The 20,373-nt window shown below is 44.8% G+C and overlaps 1 protein-coding gene across 2 annotated transcripts in view; it reads right to left on the reverse strand.

The window, feature by feature from the left end:
* The window catches only part of CTNNB1 (catenin beta 1), a 52,960-nt gene extending 37,751 nt beyond the window's left edge, over positions 1–15,209 (reverse strand). The window contains exon 1 of one of the 2 annotated variants that reach the window (XM_069730131.1): positions 14,877–15,209. The gene's annotated coding sequence lies outside the window, so the exon portion shown is untranslated. The remainder of the gene's footprint in view (positions 1–14,876) is intronic. The other variant, XM_069730132.1, reaches the window with a different exon arrangement.
* Between the last annotated feature and the right edge of the window lie 5,164 nt (positions 15,210–20,373).

Raw genomic sequence — 20,373 nt, forward strand, 5'->3', positions numbered from 1 at the left:
GTTTTTTTTTTTAAGGGCGGCGTCACACTAAACATAGAAAATTAGTCCGAGTCTCCCTGCCGAGAGTCGCATGAGTGTTCTCTGTATGGTCATCTGTGTGCAAGGCATTTGCAATGCGATGATGAGCTTTTCTCCCACCCATGTATCAGTATGGCATCCGTATGACTTTACATGTCTCACTGATTTTCCCACCGAATTAAATTGCTCAATGGGCTGAAATGAGGAAAATGTGTGCGTATTTGTGGCAAGCTAGATGGTCTATGTGGTATCCGAATTTTGCTCTCACCCATAGGCTGGCATTGGCAAGTCTCGGATGATATACACGCACAATTGCAGCATGCTGCGATTTTACATGCACGTGGAATACGCCTGAGAAAAAAAAACACAGTGATGTGAGCTGCCCCATAGATTAACAATGTTTTCTCACATAGCACTCGCCCGTACTCTATGGTAGTGTGACCCCGGCCTTACTGTTTCTTCTTTTTCTGTCCTATATTACACAGGCCTCAACAAATACTGTGCATGCAATAGAAGAAATGGCGGTTTTGTTTCCTTTATTGGTCCCATTATTCAGGCAAAAGCTCATGTGATTGCTGCGATACTTGCCCCTTGTTACAGCAGCTGTCCTAATAAGATCCTACTCTACTTTGTCCCAAGGTCAGGGAAGCTTCATTCTGCGAGTGTTTACAGGAGAAATCTATATTGCAGTGCAAAGCAAATGTTCCACAATCGTCTTTTCTAAGTGATATTGTGTAATAAAAAACAAAGTATTGTGCCCTCTCACCCCTGCCAACATCTCCAAACACATTTTACAAACGTATATATTTGCCATATTATTTGTCAAAATATACAGAATACAATGAGCCTATTCATTACCACATTTATACCATATTTTCTCTCATTTTTGGTGTTTTTTCACCAGATTTTCATTTGCACCTTTTTTATTTTATAAGGGTGGTTTCACATTTGCGTTTTTCTTTTTGCGTTTTTGCGGTACAAAACGCAAAAAAAGCATGCGTTTTCTTCCCTATATTTAACATTAAAAATGCATGCGTTTTTTTGTATGCGTTTTTGCAACGCATGCGTTTTTTTCTGCATGTGTTGTGTTGCAGAAATGCAACATGTAGTATTTTTAGCGGCATTTTTTTTGCCGCAAAAAAAGCATGCTTTTTTTGCGGCAAAAAAATGCATTGCTGTCTATGTAAACGCATGCGTTTTTAACCACATGCGTTTGCATGCGTTAAAAACGCATGCTTTTTTAAAAAAACAAAAACAAAAAAACACACTGATAAACCACCCCACACCATAAAATTGATAAAGGGATCCTACCCCTAACCTTAGCCCTAATCCCTTTAAGGGTAGGGTTAGGATCCCTACCCCTAACCCTACCCCTAACCCTAGCTCTTTCTGTTTAGTGGGTTTTTTACTTTATTTTGATGATTGGCAGCTGTCACACATTTATCTGCATGCATTTAAAAAACACAAACGCATGAAAAAACGCATGTAAACGCGTCAAAACGCCGTGTTTTTTTCACCACATGCAAAAACGCATGCGTCAAAAAAACGCAGCGTTTGCATATGTTTACATGCGTTTTCACCATGCGTTTTTTTTTTTAAAACGCAAGTGTGAAACCAGCCTAAGTGTTTTTCTGCTTATTTTTAGGCATGTATTTTAGGTTCAGTTTGGGGGTTTCCAGATAATTTAGCCGATACCTCAATTGCAATATTTTTGTGCAAAGATACTCCACTCCCTGGAATTATTTTTTGTACACGTTTTTCCCCTTGTGCAAATTTTGCAATATTTTAGCAGAACATGCTCAAAATAACATATTACTTTCTATGTATAAAACGAGTTGCTGTTCATATTTTCAGTCATTTGAGAGTCTTAACCGCTTTAGGTTTTCAAAGCGCCAATCAGATAACCCTTTACCGACATGTGACGTACTGGTACACCATATATCGATTCCAGCATTTTTCCTGCCAACAAGGTGCCTTTAACAGCTCCGGGTTGAGTGAAAGATCAAAGATCTGTAGTGCTCACCGCAGTTCAGCCTGGCTAGGAATACAGCCTCAGTGACCCGCGGTAACCTCAATGTCACCGCTGCTCACTGACGCTGCACTCACAGCAGTTCATTCATCAGTGGTTCTCAGCCTGGATGTCGCATCTTGGCACCATCCTGTTGCAAACTATTCTCCAGACACGGTTTACGGCATGGGACAGAACGACGGAGAGCTGAGCGATATGGTTGTTTTTAATTTTTTGTTTTTTAATAGGTGACGAGGGCTTCAATGGTATAGGCATTAGGCGAGTATAACATTGTGTGTTTTGTTTTTATTTCAAATAAAGCACTTTATACTTGCTGTGTATTTATTTACCATACAACTATAGCATTAGTAATGGGTAGGTGTTTTATGGACACCTCTCCATTACTAACCAGTGGGCTTGATGTCACCAGAAAATACTAAGGTGACATCAACCCCACAAATGTTACCCCACTTGACGTCACAGGGCAAGTGGGAAGAGCCAGGCAAAGCGCCAGAATTGGGTGCATCTAATAGATGTTCCTTTTCTAGGTGGCTGTGGGGGCCACCTTTACCAGACCCAAGCGATCTGCTTTAAATAATTTTAAAAAAGCGTGGGGACCCCTCTATTCTTGAAAACTAGCCTTGCTGACGCTGACAGCTGAGGGTTGCAGCCAGCACCTGCTCTCACGGTTATTAGTGGCAGCAGGTGTAGGCTGATGGGAGTAGTAGTCTCACCAGAAGTCGCCTGCTCTCGCTGTTATCAGTTGAATATTACTCAACATTCTCCCCTGCTTGCGCTGGTCACAGGCAGAGCAGGGGACAATGATGAGAAAGGTCTTCAGCACACGGCACCAGCGCTAACATTACCGCTGTTTCCCAAGCGCCACTACGTGTCACACTGATGACACATTGATGTCATCCATGTGCAACATTTTGCAGCCCGTGCTACTGTTAAAAAAAATGGATACGAACACACTGTCAATGGAAACACACTTACATACATAGACCTATTCTAGTGAATGTGTCTGTACACATAAGGCCGGGATCACACATACGAGAAATACGTCCGAGTCTCGCATGGTAATACCCGGCATTGCCGCCGTCACTCAGAAGCAGAGCGTGCGGCTCCATGAATTGCTATGCGGCCGACGCTCTGCTCCTGAGTGACGGCGGGAATGCTGGGTATTACCATGCAAGACTCGGACGTATTTCTTGCATGTGTGATCCCGGCCTAAGAGTCTCCGGTAAGTGTGAAACTGTCACCATAAATGCTCGACACACCAATGTCTGAAAGAGCCCTTAATAAAAGGTTCAATCTATCAAAATATAAATTAATCTGATCGCTAAACAGCGTAATGAGAAAGAAAAGCCAAAATTAGGTTGTTTTGGCAGCTGCAACATTGCAATAAAAGGCGATCAAAACATCATATCTACCACAAAATGTTATCAGTAAAAATGTCAGTTCTGAGCGCAAAATATAAACCCTCACACAGCCCCATATCACAAAAAAATGAAAGCGTTACCGGTCTCGGCTGGTGACAATTTATTTATTTTTACATTTCTGAATTTTTTTCATCACTTCAATTAAAAAATAAAAAAAATTATCCATGTTTGTCATCTGTGTAATTGTACTGACCTGGAGAGTCATATTGCCAGGTCAGTTTCACCCAATATTGAAAATGGCAAATTTAAAAAAAAAAAAATTGTGAAATTGCAAAGCAATTTTTTGGCAATTTCAACACACTTGGAATTTTTTTTCTGCTTTCCTGTTCATCATATGATAAAATTAATGGGGTCATTCAAAAGTACAACTTATCCTGCAAAAACAAACCCTCATACATACTGACGGAAAAATAAAGTTGCGGGAGGGAAAAAATAATATTCCCCACTTTCCCGAAAATAACTCAGCAGTGAAGGGGTTAACCTTCGTCCGGCTGAGTAGGTACAATTGTAACTATTTCGTTTTAAAATTGCAATAACTTTTTTTTCCCGAAAAGCCGTAGAGGGCTGAAATTTCGTGACATCTCTGCAGTTTTGGTCCAGAATATATTGGCCAAATTTCAATAAAATATATATGAAGGTACAATTGTACCTCTGCAGCCTGTTAACGTTGTAAAATTATGCAGCCTGACGAAGGTTAAAAAGCCACTGCCATTCTTCAGGTGTCTTCCCATCTGACACACTTTATACTTTACAAATCAAGTCACTGGGAAGGCTCAAAAAGACAAGAAATACCTCAATAAGGCTGGAGTCACACTCAGCGTAAGACAATACGGTCCGTATATTACGACCGTAATACGCTGAAAAGTCCCCAAAAAAGTGGTCCGTAGCTCCTCCGTAGGCAGGGTGTGTCAGCGTATTTTGCGCATGGCATCCTCCGTATGTAATCCGTATGGCATCCGTACTGCATGTTTTTCTCGCAGGCTTGCAAAACCAACATACGGCTATACAAGGGATCCATGTGTAAAAAAAAAAAGAAAAAAAAACATATATACTATATATAGACACAGTATACAGTGCCTACAAGTAGTATTCAACCCCCTGCAGATTTAGCAGGTTTACACATTTGGAATTAACTTGGCATTGTGACATTTGGACTGTAGATCAGCCTGGAAGTATGAAATGCACTGCAGCAAAAAATAATGTTATTTCTTTGTTTATTTTTTTTTTTAAATTGTGAAAAGTCTTTTCAGAGGGTCATTTATTATTCAACCCCTCAACCCACCAGAATTCTGTTTGGTTCCCCTAAAGTATTAAGAAGTAGTTCAGGCACAAAGAACAATGAGCTTCACATGTTTGGATTAATTATCTCTTTTTCCAGCCTTTTCTGACTATTTAACACCTTAGTGACAGAGCCAATTTGGTACTTAATGACCGAGCCAATTTTTGCAATTCTGACCACTGTCACTTTATGAGGTTATAACTCTGGAACGCTTCAACGGATCCCGCTGATTCTGAGACTGTTTTTTCGTGACATATTGTACTTCATGTTAGTGGTAACATTTCTTCGATATTACTTGCGATTATTTATGAAAAAAACGGAAATATGGCGAAAATTTTTAAAATTTTGCAATTTTCAAACTTTGTATTTTTATGCCCTTAAATCAGAGAGATATGTCATGAAAAATAGTTAATAAATAACATTTCCCACATGTCTACTTTACATCAGCACAATTTTGGAAACAAAATTTTTTTTGTTAGGGAGTTATAAGGGTTAAAAGTTGACCAGCAATTTCTCATTTTTACAACACCATTTTTTTTTAGGGACCACATCACATTTGAAGTCATTTTGAGGGGTCTATACGATAGAAAATAATGAAGTGTGACACCATTCTAAAAACTACACCCCTCAAGGTTCTCAAAACCACATTCAAGAAGTTTATTAACCCTTTACGTGCTTCACAGGAACTGAAAATGTGGAAGGAAAAAATGAACATTTAACTTTTTTTTGCAAACATCTTAATTCAGAACCATTTTTTTATTTTCACAAGTGTAAAAACAGAAATGTAACCATAAATTTTGTTATGAAATTTCTCCTGAATACGCCAATACCCCATATGTGGGGGTAAACCACTTTTTGGGCGCACCGCAGAACTTAGAAGTGAAGGAGCGCCGTTTGACTTTTTCAATGCAGAATTGGCTGGAATTGAGATCGGACGCCATGTCACGTTTAGAGCCCCTGATGTGCCTAAACAGTGGAAACTCCCCACAAGTGACACCATTTTGGAAACTAGACCCCTTAAGGAACTTATCTAGATGTGTGGTGAGCACTTTGAACCCCCAAGTGCTTCACAGAAGTTTATAACGTAGAGCCGTGAAAATAAAAAATCGCTTTTGTTTACACAAAAATGATCTTTTCGCCCACAAATTTTTATTTTCACAAGGGTAACAGGAGAAATTAGACCACAAAAGTTGTTGTGCAATTTCTCCTGAGTACGCCGATACCCAATATGTGGGGGTAAACCACTGTTTGGGCGCACCGCAGAGCTTGGAAGAGAAAGAGTGCCGTTTTACTTTTTCAATGTAGAATTCGCTGGAATTGAGATCGGACGCCATGTCGCGTTTGGAGAGCCCCTGATGTGCCTAAACAGTAGAAATCCCCCCCAAGTGACCACATTTTGGAAACTAGACCCCCCAAGGAACTTATCTAGATGTGTGGTGAGAACTTTGAATGCCCAAGTGCTTCACAGAAGTTTAGAATGCAGAGTCGTGAAAATAAAAAATATTTTTTTTTTCCACAAAAAAGATATTGTAGCCCCCAAGTTTTTATTTTCACAAGGGTAACGAGAAATTGGACCCCAGAAGTTGTTGTCCAATTTATCCCGAGTACGCTGATGCCCCATATGTGGGGATAACCCACTGTTTGGGCGCACGGCAGAGCTCAGAAGGGAGGGAGCACCATTTGACTTTTTGAGCGCAAAATTGGCTGTCGTGTTTGGAGACCCCCTGATGTACCTAAACAGTGGAAACCCCCCAATTCTAGCTCCAACCCTAACCCCAACACACCCCTAACCCTAATCCCAACCTGATCCATAATCCTAATCACTAACCCTAACCATAATCACAACCCTTACCCCAAAACAACCCTAATGTCAACCCTAACCATAACCCTAATCAAAACCCTAAATCCAACACACCCCTAATCCTAATCTCAACCCTAACCTCAAACCTAACCCTAATCCCAATACACCCCTAATCACAACCCTAACCTTAACCCTAATCCCAAACCTAACCCTAATGCCAACCCTAATCCAAACCCTAATCCCAGCTCTAACCCTAACTTTAGCCCCAACCCTAGCCCTAACTTTAGCCCCAACCCTAAGGCTACTTTCACACTTGCGTCGTTTGGCATTCCGTCGCAATCCGTCGTTTTGGACAAGAAACGGATCCTGCAAATGTGCCCGCAGGATGCGTTTTTTGCCCATAGACTTGTATTGCCGACGGATCGTGACGGATGGCCACACGTCGCGTCCGTCGTGCACTGGATCAGTTGTGTTTTGGCGGACCGTCGGCACAAAAAAAGTTCAATGAAACTTTTTTTGTACGTCGCATCCGCCATTTCTGACCGCGCATGCATGGCCGTAACTCCGCCCCCTCCTCCCCAGGACATAGATTGGGCAGCGGATGCGTTGAACAACTACAGCTGCTGCCCACGTTGTGCACAATTTTCACAACGTGCGTCGGTATGTCGGGCCGACGCATTGCGACGGCCCCGTACCGACGTAAGTGTGAAAGAAGCCTAACCCTAAATTTAGCCCCAACCCTAGCCCTAACCTAACCCTACCCCTACCCCTAATTTTAGCCCCAACTGCTGTTCTCCTGCCGGCCGGCAGATGGAGACAGATGGCGGGCGCACTGGGCACGCGTCCGCCATGTTCTTCTGCCGGCGGCCAGGAGGAGCAGCAAGAGGATCCAGGGACACAGGTGAGTATTGTAGGGTCCCCGAATCCCCCTATTTCTATGTCCTCTGATGTGCGATCACATCAGAGGACAGAGAATTACACTTTACTTTTTTTTTTTTGCGGTCGCCGGTAAACAGTTAATTACCGGCGATCGCAAAACAGGGGTCGGTAAAACCGACCCCGATCATGCTCTTTGGGGTCTCGGCTACCCCCGGCAGCCGAGACCCCAAAGATTCTCCCGGTTCCGGCCAGCGGGCGCACTGCGCATGCGCCCGCTATTTTGAAGATGGCGGCGCCCACCGGGAGACACGAGGAGCATCGGGGGAGCTAGGTGAGTATTGGGGGGCCACCTGGGACCCCTTTTCTCTGTCCTCCGATGTGCGATCACATCGGAGGACAGAGAAATTAAAAAGAGATTGCGTTTTGTTTTTTTTTTGTTTTTGCGATCGCCGGTAAACGGTTAATTACCGGCGATCGCAAATGCGGGGTGGGTTAAAACCCCCCCGAATCATGTTCTCTGGGGTCTCGGCTACCCCCGGCAGCCGAGACCCCGGAGAAATTCGGCCTCTGGGGGGCGCTATTGACTTTTTCCACAGCGCCGTTAATTAACGGCGCTGTGGTTTAAGTACCCTTAGCGGCCGCCGTTAAAAGGCGTATCGGCGGTCGCTAAGGGTTAAGACCCTCCCCAAACTTGTGAACAGCACTCATACATGGTCAACATGGGAAAGACAAATGAGCATTCCAAGGCCATCAGAGACAAGATCGTGGAGGGTCACAAGGCTGGCAAGGGGTACAAAACCCTTTCCAAGGAGTTGGGCCTACCTGTCTCCACTGTTGGGAGCATCATCCGGAAGTGGAAGGCTTATGGAACTACTGTTTGCCTTCCACGGCCTGGACAGCCTTTGAAAGTTTCCTCCCATGCCGAGGCCAGGCTTGTCTGAAGAGTCAAGGCTAACCCAAGGACAACAAGGAAGGAGCTCCGGGAAGATCTCATGGCAGTGGGGACATTGGTTTCAGTCAATACCATAAGTAACGTACTCCACCGCAATGGTCTCCGTTCCAGACGAGCCCGTAAGGTACCTTTACTTTCAAAGCGTCATGTCAAGGCTCGTCTACAGTTTGCTCATGATCACTTGGAGGACTGAGACTGACTGGTTCAAGGTTCTCTGGTCTGATGAGACCAAGATCGAGATCTTTGGTGCCAATCACACACGTGATGTTTGGAGACTGGATGGCACTGCATACTACCCCAAGAATACCATCCCTACAGTCAAGCATGGTGGTGGCAGCATCATGCTGTGGGGCTGTTTCTCAGCCAAGGGGCCTGGCCATCTGGTCCGCATCCATGGGAAGATGGATAGCAAGCTCTACCTGGAGATTTTGACCAAGAACCTCCGCTCCTCTATCAAGGATCTTAAGATGGGTCGTCATATCATCTTCCAACAAGACAACGACCCAAAGCACACGGCCAAGAAAACCAAGGCCTGGTTCAAGAGGCAAAAAATCAAGGTGTTGCAGTGGCCTAGTCAGTCTCCTGAACTTAACCCAATTGAAAACTTGTGGAAGGAGCTCAAGATTAAAGTCCACATGAGACACCCAAAGAACCTAGATAACTTGGAGAAGATCTGCATGGAGGAGTGGGCCAAGATAACTCCAGAGACCTGTGCCGGCCTAATCAGCTCTTATAAAAGACGATTATTAGCTGTAATTGCAAACAAAGGTTATTCCACAAAATATTAAACCTAGGGGTTGAATAATAATTGACCCACACTTTTATGTTTAAAATGTATAAAAATTTAACTGAGCAACAAAACTTTTTGGTTTGTAAGATTTATGCATCTGTTAATAAATCCTGCTCTTGTTTGAAGTCTCTAACTTACAGGTCCTTCTCAAAAAATTAGCATATAGTGTTAAATTTCATTATTTACCATAATGTAATGATTACAATTAAACTTTCATATATTATAGATTCATTATCCACCAACTGAAATTTGTCAGGTCTTTTATTGTTTTAATACTGATGATTTTGGCATACAACTCCTGATAACCCAAAAAACCTGTCTCAATAAATTAGCATATCAAGAAAAGGTTCTCTAAACGACCTATTACCCTAATCTTCTGAATCAACTAATTAACTCTAAACACATGCAAAAGATACCTGAGGCTTTTATAAACTCCCTGCCTGGTTCATTACTCAAAACCCCCATCATGGGTAAGACTAGCGACCTGACAGATGTCAAGAAGGCCATCATTGACTCCCTCAAGCAAGAGGGTAAGACCCAGAAAGAAATTTCTCAACAAATAGGCTGTTCCCAGAGTGCTGTATCAAGGCACCTCAATGGTAAGTCTGTTGGAAGGAAACAATGTGGCAGAAAACGCTGTACAACGAGAAGAGGAGACCGGACCCTGAGGAAGATTGTGGAGAAGGACCGATTCCAGACCTTGGGGAACCTGAGGAAGCAGTGGACTGAGTCTGATGTGGAAACATCCAGAGCCACCGTGCACAGGCGTGTGCAGGAAATGGGCTACAGGTGCCGCATTCTCCAGGTAAAGCCACTTTTGAACCATAAACAGCGGCAGAGGCGCCTGACCTGGGCTACAGAGAAGCAGCACTGGACTGTTGCTAAGTGGTCCCAAGTACTTTTTTCTGATGAAAGCAAATTTTGCATGTCATTCGGAAATCAAGGTGCCAGAGTCTGGAGGAAGACTGGGGAGAAGGAAATGCCAAAATGCCTGAAGTCCAGTGTCAAGTACCCACAGTCAGTGATGGTGTGGGGTGCCATGTCAGCTGCTGGTGTTGGTCCACTGTGTTTCATCAAGGGCAGGGTCAATGCAGCTAGCTATCAGGAGATTTTGGAGCACTTCATGCTTCCATCGGCTGAAATGCTTTATGGAGATGAAGATTTCATTTTTCAGCACGACCTGGCACCTGCTCACAGTGCCAAAACCACTGGTAAATGGTTTACTGACCATGGTATTACTGTGCTCAATTGGCCTGCCAACTCTCCTGACCTGAACCCCATAGAGAATCTGTGGGATATTGTGAAGAGAAAGTTGAGAGACGCAAGACCCAACACTCTGGATGAGCTTAAGGCCGCTATTGAAGCATCCTTGGCCTCCATAACATCTCAGCAGTGTCACAGGCTGATTGCCTCCATGCCACGCCGCATTGAAGCAGTCAATTCTGCCAAAGGATTCCCGACCAAGTATTGAGTGCATAACTGAACATTATTATTTGATGGTTTTTTTGTTTGTTATTAAAAAACACTTTTATTTGATTGGATGGGTGAAATATGCTAATTTATTGAGACAGGTTTTTTGGGTTATCAGGAGTTGTATGCCAAAATCATCAGTATTAAAACAATAAAAGACCTGACAAATTTCAGTTGGTGGATAATGAATCTATAATATATGAAAGTTTAATTGTAATCATTACATTATGGTAAATAATGAAATTTAACACTATATGCTAATTTTTTTAGAAGGACCTGTATTTGCATCTTATTAAACCTGCTAAATCTGCAGGGGGTTGAATATTACTTGTAGGCATTATATATATATATATATATATATATATATATATATATATATATATATATATATATTATTACTTCATACAGCGCTAGAAGGCTTTAAAGCCGGTAATTCAATTACCGGCTTTGCTATCTCCTTCCTAAACCCGACATGATATGAGACATGGTTTACATACAGTAAACCATGTCATATCCCCATTTTTTTTGCATAATCCACACTACTGTTTCCCCAGGGTTTTGCAGCCAGGAGCAAGGCTGCATTAGCAGAGTTCGTGGCTGCAAAATATTTTAACCCCTTCAGATGGATTTACATCATTGGACGTTACAGATCTGCGGAAGGTATGGATATTGTTGGTTTATTTTTTTGTTACAGATCGAGGGTCTTCAGTGATTGGATTGAGCGTAGAATAAAATATTACAACAACCTTTGTTTTTATTTCATTAAAATAATTTTTAATAATGTGGTTGTTTTTTTAACCCTTTACTAGTATTGGATTAATAATGGATAGGTGTCATAATTGACGCCTCTCCATTATTAATTTGGCTTAATGTCACCTTACAATAGCAAGGTGGCATTAACCCTTCATTACCCCATATCCCACCGCTACACAGGAATGGGAAGAGAGTGGCCAAGTGCCAGAATAGGCGCATCTTCCAGATGTGCCTTTTCTGGGGTGGACCCTCTCCAGGCTATTAATATCTGCCCTCAGTCACTGGCTTTACTACTCTGGCTGAGAAAATTGCACGGGAGCCCACGCCAATTTTTTCCGCCATTTAACCCTTTAATTTAATAGCTAGAACGGCCAAATTTTGCATATACACACTACTAACATTAGTAGTGCGGAATATGCAAAAAAAATGGTGATATGAGATGGTTTACTGTATGTAAACCATGTCTCATATCATGTCGGGTTTAGGAAGGAGATAGCAAAAGCCGGTAATTGAATTACCGGCTTTAAAGCTATCTAGCGCTGTATGAAGTAATAATATATATACATATATGTGTCTCACTGACATATATATACGCATTCTATGTGTACACATTTATTCTACCTATTCTACTGTAAGCTGTCAGTGTGATTTTACTGTACACCGCACTGAATTTCCGGCTTTTCTCTTTAACACCGCTGCGTATTTCTCGCAAGTCACACTGCTGGTCCGTGTGTAATCCGTATTTTTCTGGCTTCCATAGACTTTCATTGGCGTTTTTTTTTGCGCAATACGGTGACAAATGCAGCAGCCGCGATTTTCTACGGCCGTAGAAAGCCGTATAATACTGATCAGTAAAATACGGCAGATAGGAGCAGGGGCATAGAGAATAATTGGGACGTTTGTTAGGCATGTTTTACGGACGTATTTTCTGCACTCATACGTCCGTAAAACTTGCTAGTGTGACTCCAGCCTAACTCTGGAAAAATGTTTAAAAATAATTGGTAGGGTTAGATAACATTGAAAAAAGTGCTCAGGAAATTACCGAGAGGAAAGGGGAAAAAAAAAAAAAAAAAAAAAAAAAAGGACATTTCTGGCCACCTGAAAAAAATCTGTGAACATACCCTTTGTGCACACGTTGCAGATTTCCTGCGGATCTGCAGCGTTTTTTACCGTGCAGAAACGCTGCAGATCAGCAAGTGATTTACAGTACAATGTAAATCAATGAAAAAAAAAATTGCTGTGCTAATAGTTCGGAAAATTCAGCGCGGAAACGCTGCGGATTAAAAGAAGTAGCATATCATTTCTTTTGTGCGGATCTGCAGCGTTTTTGTACCCATTCCATTATAGAAGTCCGCAAGGGTAAAAAACGCAAGAAATCCGCAGGAAATCCACACAAAATCCGCATAAAAAACGCATCAACTCCACACCTGCGTTTCCTGCCAAGAGATGCAGAATCTGCACAAAAAATTCCTGAGGCTAATCCGCAACATGTGCACATAGCCTAAAAAGTTAAAGGGATAGATTACAAAAAGGAAAACTGATGATATTAAGGCCCCGTCACACTTAGCGACGCTAAAGCGATCCCGACAACGATACGACCTGTCAGGGATCGTTGCTGCGTCGCTATGTGGTCGCTGGTGAGATGTCAAACTGTGAGATCTCCCCAACGACGCAGCAGCGATGCGGCGACCTGTACAACGATGTCACATGGCAGCTATTTCATGACGATTAACAGACCTCAATGAGGGACGTCCTGTCATGAGGTCGTTGGTAAGGTGTCAAACACAGCGATGTGTGCTACCCAGCGGGACCTCAACGATCAAAAAAAGGTCCAGGCCATTCCGACACGACCAGCGATCTCACAGCAGGGGCCTGGTCGCTGCTACATGTCACACATAGCGAGATCGCTACTGAGGTCGCTGTTGCGTCACAAAACTTGTGACTCAGCAGCGATCTCGCTAGCGATCTCGCTATGTGAGACGGGGGCTTTAGTGTGATCGGGATCTTCCACCTACATAAAGAACTCTGCATCCAAAATATATGAAAAGTTAGAGGCTGATTTATCAAATAGTTTGTGCCAGAAATCTGTTCTACAACTTTGCAACATTTTTTTGTGCAACTCGTAGTTGTAAACATTTTTGGAGTTCAGTTTATCAAGACTGGTATTTTGCGCACAAGGTTTGATAAAGGGTCTATTGGAGTAAGGCCCACCAAATTCAATAGGAAGCCCACACCTCCAAATTAATGGGGGTCATCCGTCAGGTGCCATGCGCCATCAAAATGTACACCACTTTTGTTGAGCAAACATTTTGCATAATCTCTATCTGTTTTACATCTGATTTCTGGCATGCGTTCATGAATGTTTTCACGCCAGCTCTGACAACTGTTTGAAAAGAGATTTACAGGAGGGGGCATGGCCAAGTGCATCACAATTTACGCCACAAAAGTGGAGTCAATTACGTCACAATGTACTCCGGTCCTGGAAATTAATTGAGAAGCATGCCTCTTAAATCCGTGATAAGTGAACGTGCTCAGTAAGGTGTTATCCGAGTTACTTCACCATGCGTGAAAAATATTTCCGGTGGCTGCCTGTCTCGCGGCTGTTAGACAGCTGCAATATGTGGGGACTGCCTACCAAACAGGTAATCCCTGCATGTGTTGTGGCTGTCTAACAGCCATGATACTCGAGCATATTATTCAAGCACGCCGAAGACGCTCGGTCAGCACCCGAGCATGCTCAGATGACACCTTATTTAAGCATGCTCGCTCATCACTAATAGAAAACTGTATTTGTTCTGTATTATTTAATAATGTCAATAACAGATTCCGTAACGATGGACAGACCAGACACATGGATTGTATACGGACGTAAAAAATGGGTATCATATGAATAAAAAATTATCAGCCTTCCTGGACATAAAACTGGCCTAACAAGCAATCAGATGGACCCCAAAATGGTATTGGTCAATCAGATCGCGACACAAAAAAGACGAGTCCTCACAAAGCCGCACTGACAAAAATACACATTACAGGTTCAGAAGACGGTGACAGGGTTTTTTTTTTTGCAAATTTCAAAAATTGTTTTTTATCACTTTAAAAAAAACTAAAGTGTGACAAGTTTGGCGTCAGTGCGGCCATACTGCGCCACAGGGTCCTGCTGACCGGGGAGTCGTCAGGCAAAATGAAGGCCGTAAAGCCGTGCTGTAGCGGCCCCACAGGTGTGACCACCGGGACCGGGTCACGGCATTCGCTGTCCGGAGACCACCGAGGTCAGACAGGTCACCAATGAGTTACCGCGAAATGTCCTAAACAGTGAAACTCCGGCGGTGACAGGAGACTGCACAGGTGAGGTGTGGCTGAGCGACCCCCGCCATTCTGCCTCACACCACGTCATGACAAGATGGCGCAGGCGCACTGCTCCGAGCTCCAATTGCCGCCGCCGCCGCATTCAGGACTTGCGCTCAGACAGTCAGAGCCTACACACCTTTACCACATCACTGTAGCCCCGCCCCCTCCGTTCAGCCGTGACGTCACACACGGCTGTCCTAGAAGCCCCAGCAGCAGCTGTAACCTGAGCGTAGGGGCGCCTGGTGAGTCATGTGACCACGCCCTGGCCGGCGCTCTCCACAGTCCGGCGTGCAGACGGCCACATCCCAGTTCCGAGGTTCTGCCTGGGGGCCGCGACTGTGTGTGAACTGCGGTGGTGGAATGTGAGGCCGTGCCGCCGTGCCTCCCTCCTCCCGGCTGCTGTCTGCGCTGCAGGTGGAGCGGAGCCTCCGAGGTGTCTGCACGGCGCGCCAGACAGGAAGTAGACAGTGCGCAGCTTAACCCCTTCCCTGACGCCACAGTGTTTCCTGCTGCTTTTGTGACTTTGTTTAACAACAGATAAGGGGTCCGCGTGCACATACTGTAAAATTGCAATAAACCAAAAAATGGCCTCGTAGGCAAGGAGTAATAATCACTTCAAAAACACCAAGTGTCGAAAACAAGTTACATGTCCAATTTAAAAGTGGTTTCCGCTACCCAAATAGCCCATACTTTAGAATAGAAGTCACTGTGAGGCTGAAAAGAAATGATGTCAGAGGGTCTTTTTGATCATTCTGAAAACTTTTTCACTTCAAGAAACATTAGTGTTTTATTCACTGCTAAAATACATTAATAGCACTTCAGGGTTAAAGAAAAATGCCCAGAGACAAGGAGTGATTGCTAAAGTGCCCTGTGCTTGGAAAAGGGACTTGGCCTCTTGTACAAAAAAAAAAAAGGAATGAACATGACCTAAAAGTTTTTCCCTGTTTTTAGTGTTTTTTCTTGCACAGTCTTTGGGAAAAAAATGACACCTTCGCTATATGTTATGCCACATAATCTACTATATAATTGTCTAAGGGTCACTTCCGTCTGTCTGTCCTTCTTTCTGTCGCGGATATTCGCTGATTGGTCTCGGCAGCTGCCTGTCACAGCTGCCGCAACCAATCGGCGACGGGCACAGTCCAGAAGAAAATGGCCGCTCCTTCCTCCCCGCAGTCAGTGCCCAACGTCCGCATACTCCCCTCCGGTCAGCGCTCACACAGGGTTAATGGCAGCATTGACCGCGGTGTAACGCACTCGGTTAACGCTGCTATTAACCCTGTGTGACCACCTTTTTACTATTCATGCTGCCTATGCAGCATGAATAATAAAAATATCTAATGTTAAAAATAATAAAAAAAACCGGCCTTCCCCGCTCCGCGTGACGCCCCGGTGACCGCTGCATGCATTGCGGTCTCGCGAGATGATGACGTACGGTCTCGCGAGATTATGACATACGGTCTCGCGAGACCACAATGCAATCTTCAGACCAAAGCGTGCGACAAGCATCGGGAACCGGCCGCTTCGATCCAGAGGCTCCAGGAGGTGAGTATGTAACTATTTTTTATTTTAATTCTTTTTTTTTAACAGGGATATGGTGCATACTACGTGACTGGCCAATAGACTACGTGACTGTGCTGTATACTACGTGACAGCAATATACTATGTGGCTCTGTGCTGTATACTACGTGGCTCTGTGCTGTATACTACGTGGCTCTGTGCAATATACTATGTGACTGGGCAAGCTGGGCAATATACTACGTGGCTGGGCAATATACTATGTGATTGGGCAATATACTACGTGACTGGGCAATATACTACGTGACTGGGCAATATACTACGTGGCTGGGCAATATACTATGTGACTGGGCAATATTCTACATGGCTGGGCAATATACTATGTGACTGGGCAATATACTACGTGAACTACGTGGCTGGGCAATATACTACGTGGCTGGTCAATATACTACGTGGACATACATATTCTAGAATACCCGATGCGCTAGAATCGGGCCACCATCTAGTCTACTATATAATTGTCAAAGGGTCACTTCCGTCTGTCCTTCTGTCTGTCACGGATATTCATTGGTGGCGGCCCCTGTCATGGAAATGCAAGTCGCTGATTTGCCTAACTAGCTGCCTGTCATGGCTGCCGCGACCAATCAGTGGTGGCCACAGTCCGATTAGTCCCTCCCTACTCCCCTGCAGTCAGCGCCCGGCGCCCGCTCCATACTCCCCGCAGTCAGCGCCTGCTCCATACTCCCCTCCAGTCACCGCTCACACAGGATTAATGCCAGCGGTAACGGACCGCGTTATGCCGCGGGTAACTCACTCCGTTACCGCCGCTATTAACCCTGTGTGACCAAGTTTTTACTATTGATGCTGCCTATGCAGCATCAATAGTAAAAAGACCTAATGTTAAAAATAATAAAAAAACGAAAAACCTGCTATTTTCACCTTCCGTAGTCCGACGATGTGCTCGCGCCTGCCGCCAGTTTCCGTTCCCAGAGATGCATTGCGAAATTACCCAGAAGACTTAGCGGTCTCGGTAATTTCGCAATGCATCCTGGGAACGAAAGATGGCGGCAGCCGTGCGCGCATCGCCAGAGGTTCGCTGGATCTACGCTGGCTCCCGCCGGCGGGTGAGTATATAACTATTATTTTAATTATTTTTTTTTAACAGGGATATGGTGCCCACACTGCTAAATACTACGTGGGCTGTGCTAGATACCGCGTGGCTGCTATATACTACCTGGCCAGTGTCAGATACTATGTGGGCTGTGTTCTATACTGCGTGGGCTGCGTTATATACTACATGGCTGCTATATACCACGTGGGCAGTGTTATATACTATGTGGCTGTGTTCTATACTGCATGCTATATACTACGTGGCCACTGTTAGATACTATGTGGGCTGTGCTATATATTACGTGGCCAGTGTTACATAGTACGTGGGCTGTGTTATATACTGCGTGGCTGCTATATACTGTGTGGGCTGTGTTATATACTACGTGGGCTGTGTTATTTACTGCGTGGCCTATATTAACACATCGCGTATTCTACAATATGTTTATAGCTGCCACATGGTATATACTACAGGCCACGTAGTACTCCTATATACTACGTGGCCTGTGCTATATACTATGTGGCTGCTATATACATATTCTAGAATACCCGATGCGTTAGAATCGGGCCACCATCTAGTTCTAGTATAATTTGTTTTAGCATTTCAAGACTCAGAATGTTTCTGTGGCTGCACATTTCTAGCTGGATAAACCAGATAGTTGTTTGCCATTTTAGGCTACATCCAACTTTTTAATCACTTTTTTTTGGAGTAAACTGCATTTTTGGATTGTTATGGGTGCTTTATTATCATATATATGCAGTATGTTTTCTCGATAACATGGCATTTTGCAAAGGAAATCACTTGCCTAAATACTTTATGAAACCTACATGTGTCCTGAATGCGAAGAGGGAAATCAGGCTCGGTTAGACACTGACGGCAAGGCTTATCGCCATTTAAAAACAAAGGATCTCATCTAGTATGTCAAAATTCAGCACTCATGATCCTTTTTCCCTTGAAATCTGCCAAGCAAATGCCGGCCAAAAGTCTAATGCACATTATATAGGTTGCTCCTTCCTGACTGTCACGCCCTACAGACGTGTCTATCAGGTGGACCCACTGGACCGCAAATACAGCGGTTACTGATACCAGGAAGGGAGAACCAGACCAGGAAAGCAGGTTCAAACGCTTTATTGTACAGTAATACAAACACTAGGGGAGACACCCCAAAGGAAGGCCACAGGGCCACAACACCAGAAAGCCTCTAAGGAGACCAAGGCTTGGAGTGACCCCTATACAGGGATTTACCCTAGACCACCAATAGAGGGTCCGATGAGGCAGACACCTGTGTTAAACCGACCTAGGAGGTAGGAAGAAGTGAATAAACAAAATAGGGCTGAATGTGGAACTTGGAAGCAGGAAGAAGACTGCAGGGAACCACACAGGATACTGGACTCCGGATGCTGTGGAGACCAGACTCGATCCTAGGGAAAAAGGAACACAGAGTAAGACAGGCAAATTGGACTGATAAGCCTAGCAGGATAAGACCTGGAGCAGCAACTTCAGGATAATAGAAGTTGCCCAGGCGGTGTCCAGGAGTGACTGAGATCCTTATATACCTCCAGCCTCCAGGTGATAGGCTGGGAGGAGGGGCAGTGAGTAGGGAGGGGCTAACCCTTTAAGAAGCCAGAGAGCTCACCTGCCCGCCCCCTATGCACTCCCTAGGCCCCCCCGGGCGGCGACTGGCAAAGAACCGCCGTAGGAGACGAGGAGCATGGACGTTGCCCTCCGGCTCCCAGGACCTCTCCTCAGGACCAAACCCCTTCCAGTCGACCAGGTACCATGTGGCACGCCCTCTGTTCACATCCAGGATGGCACTGACCTCATACTCGTCATTGGCCGAAATCGGAGGAGGACGCTCTCCCGGATCCTGGGAGAAGCGGTTGAGGATCACAGGTTTGAGGAGGGAACGGTGGAAAGAATTATGTATTCGCAGAGAAGGAGGCAGTAGTAGCCGATAGCACACATCGTTGAGTCTCCGGGACACCTCGAACGGTCCGATGTACCGAGGTCCGAGCTTGAAGGAGGGCACCTTAAGGCGGACGTACTTGGCTGATAACCATACCTTGTCTCCCGGTTGAAACATCTGGGCATCAAGTCTTCTCTTGTCGGCATGGTCCTTCATGCGCTGGGATGCTTTCACAAGAGCCTCACGAGTCTTGTTCCAGATGTTGGCGAAGTCGCGAGCCACGGCCTCTGCTGCAGGATTGGGAGTCGCGATGTCCAAGGGAGTCGGGATCCTCGGGTGTTGCCCATATACAATAAAAAATGGAGTGTTACGAGAGGACTCACCAACATGATTATTGTACGAGAACTCCGCCCAAGGCAGTAGGGACGTCCAGTTGTCGTGGTGTGCGTTGACAAAGTGTCGTAGAAAACCTGCCAACACCTGGTTTACCCGTTCCACCTGTCCGTTAGACTGTGGATGATAAGCCGAAGAGAAGTCCAAGGCAATATCGAGTTTCCTGCAGAGAGACCGCCAGAATCGGGACACGAATTGTACTCCCCTATCGGAAACAATGTTGGAGGGTAACCCATGCAACCGGAGGATATGTTGAACAAACAACTCGGCCAGCTTGGGTGCCGAAGGAAGACCAGGCAGAGAAACGAAGTGACTCATCTTGGAAAATCTGTCCACCACGACCCAGATGACAGTATTCCCGGAGGATGTAGGGAGATCCGTGATGAAGTCCATCGCAATGTGTTGCCATGGTTTTGATGGTATAGGCAAGGGCAAGAGTTGACCGGTGGGAAGCCGTTTGGGGGTCTTGTTGCGGGCACAGGAAGAACAGGCTGAGACGTAGTCTGACACCTCTTGACGCATCCCAGGCCACCAGTAGTGCCAACCGATCAACTGTAGAGTCTTTGTCAGACCCGCGTGGCCGGCTAGTAAGGAGGAATGTCCCCAGCGAAGGATGCATTCTCGACTCAGTTCGGGCACCAGCGTCTTACCAGGAGGTACCTGCGACAGTCGAAGCGGTGCAACCATGATCACCTTGGATGGATCGATGAT

Source organism: Ranitomeya imitator, chromosome 6, assembly GCF_032444005.1.
Source record: "Ranitomeya imitator isolate aRanImi1 chromosome 6, aRanImi1.pri, whole genome shotgun sequence".
NCBI classification, from domain to species: domain Eukaryota; kingdom Metazoa; phylum Chordata; class Amphibia; order Anura; family Dendrobatidae; genus Ranitomeya; species Ranitomeya imitator.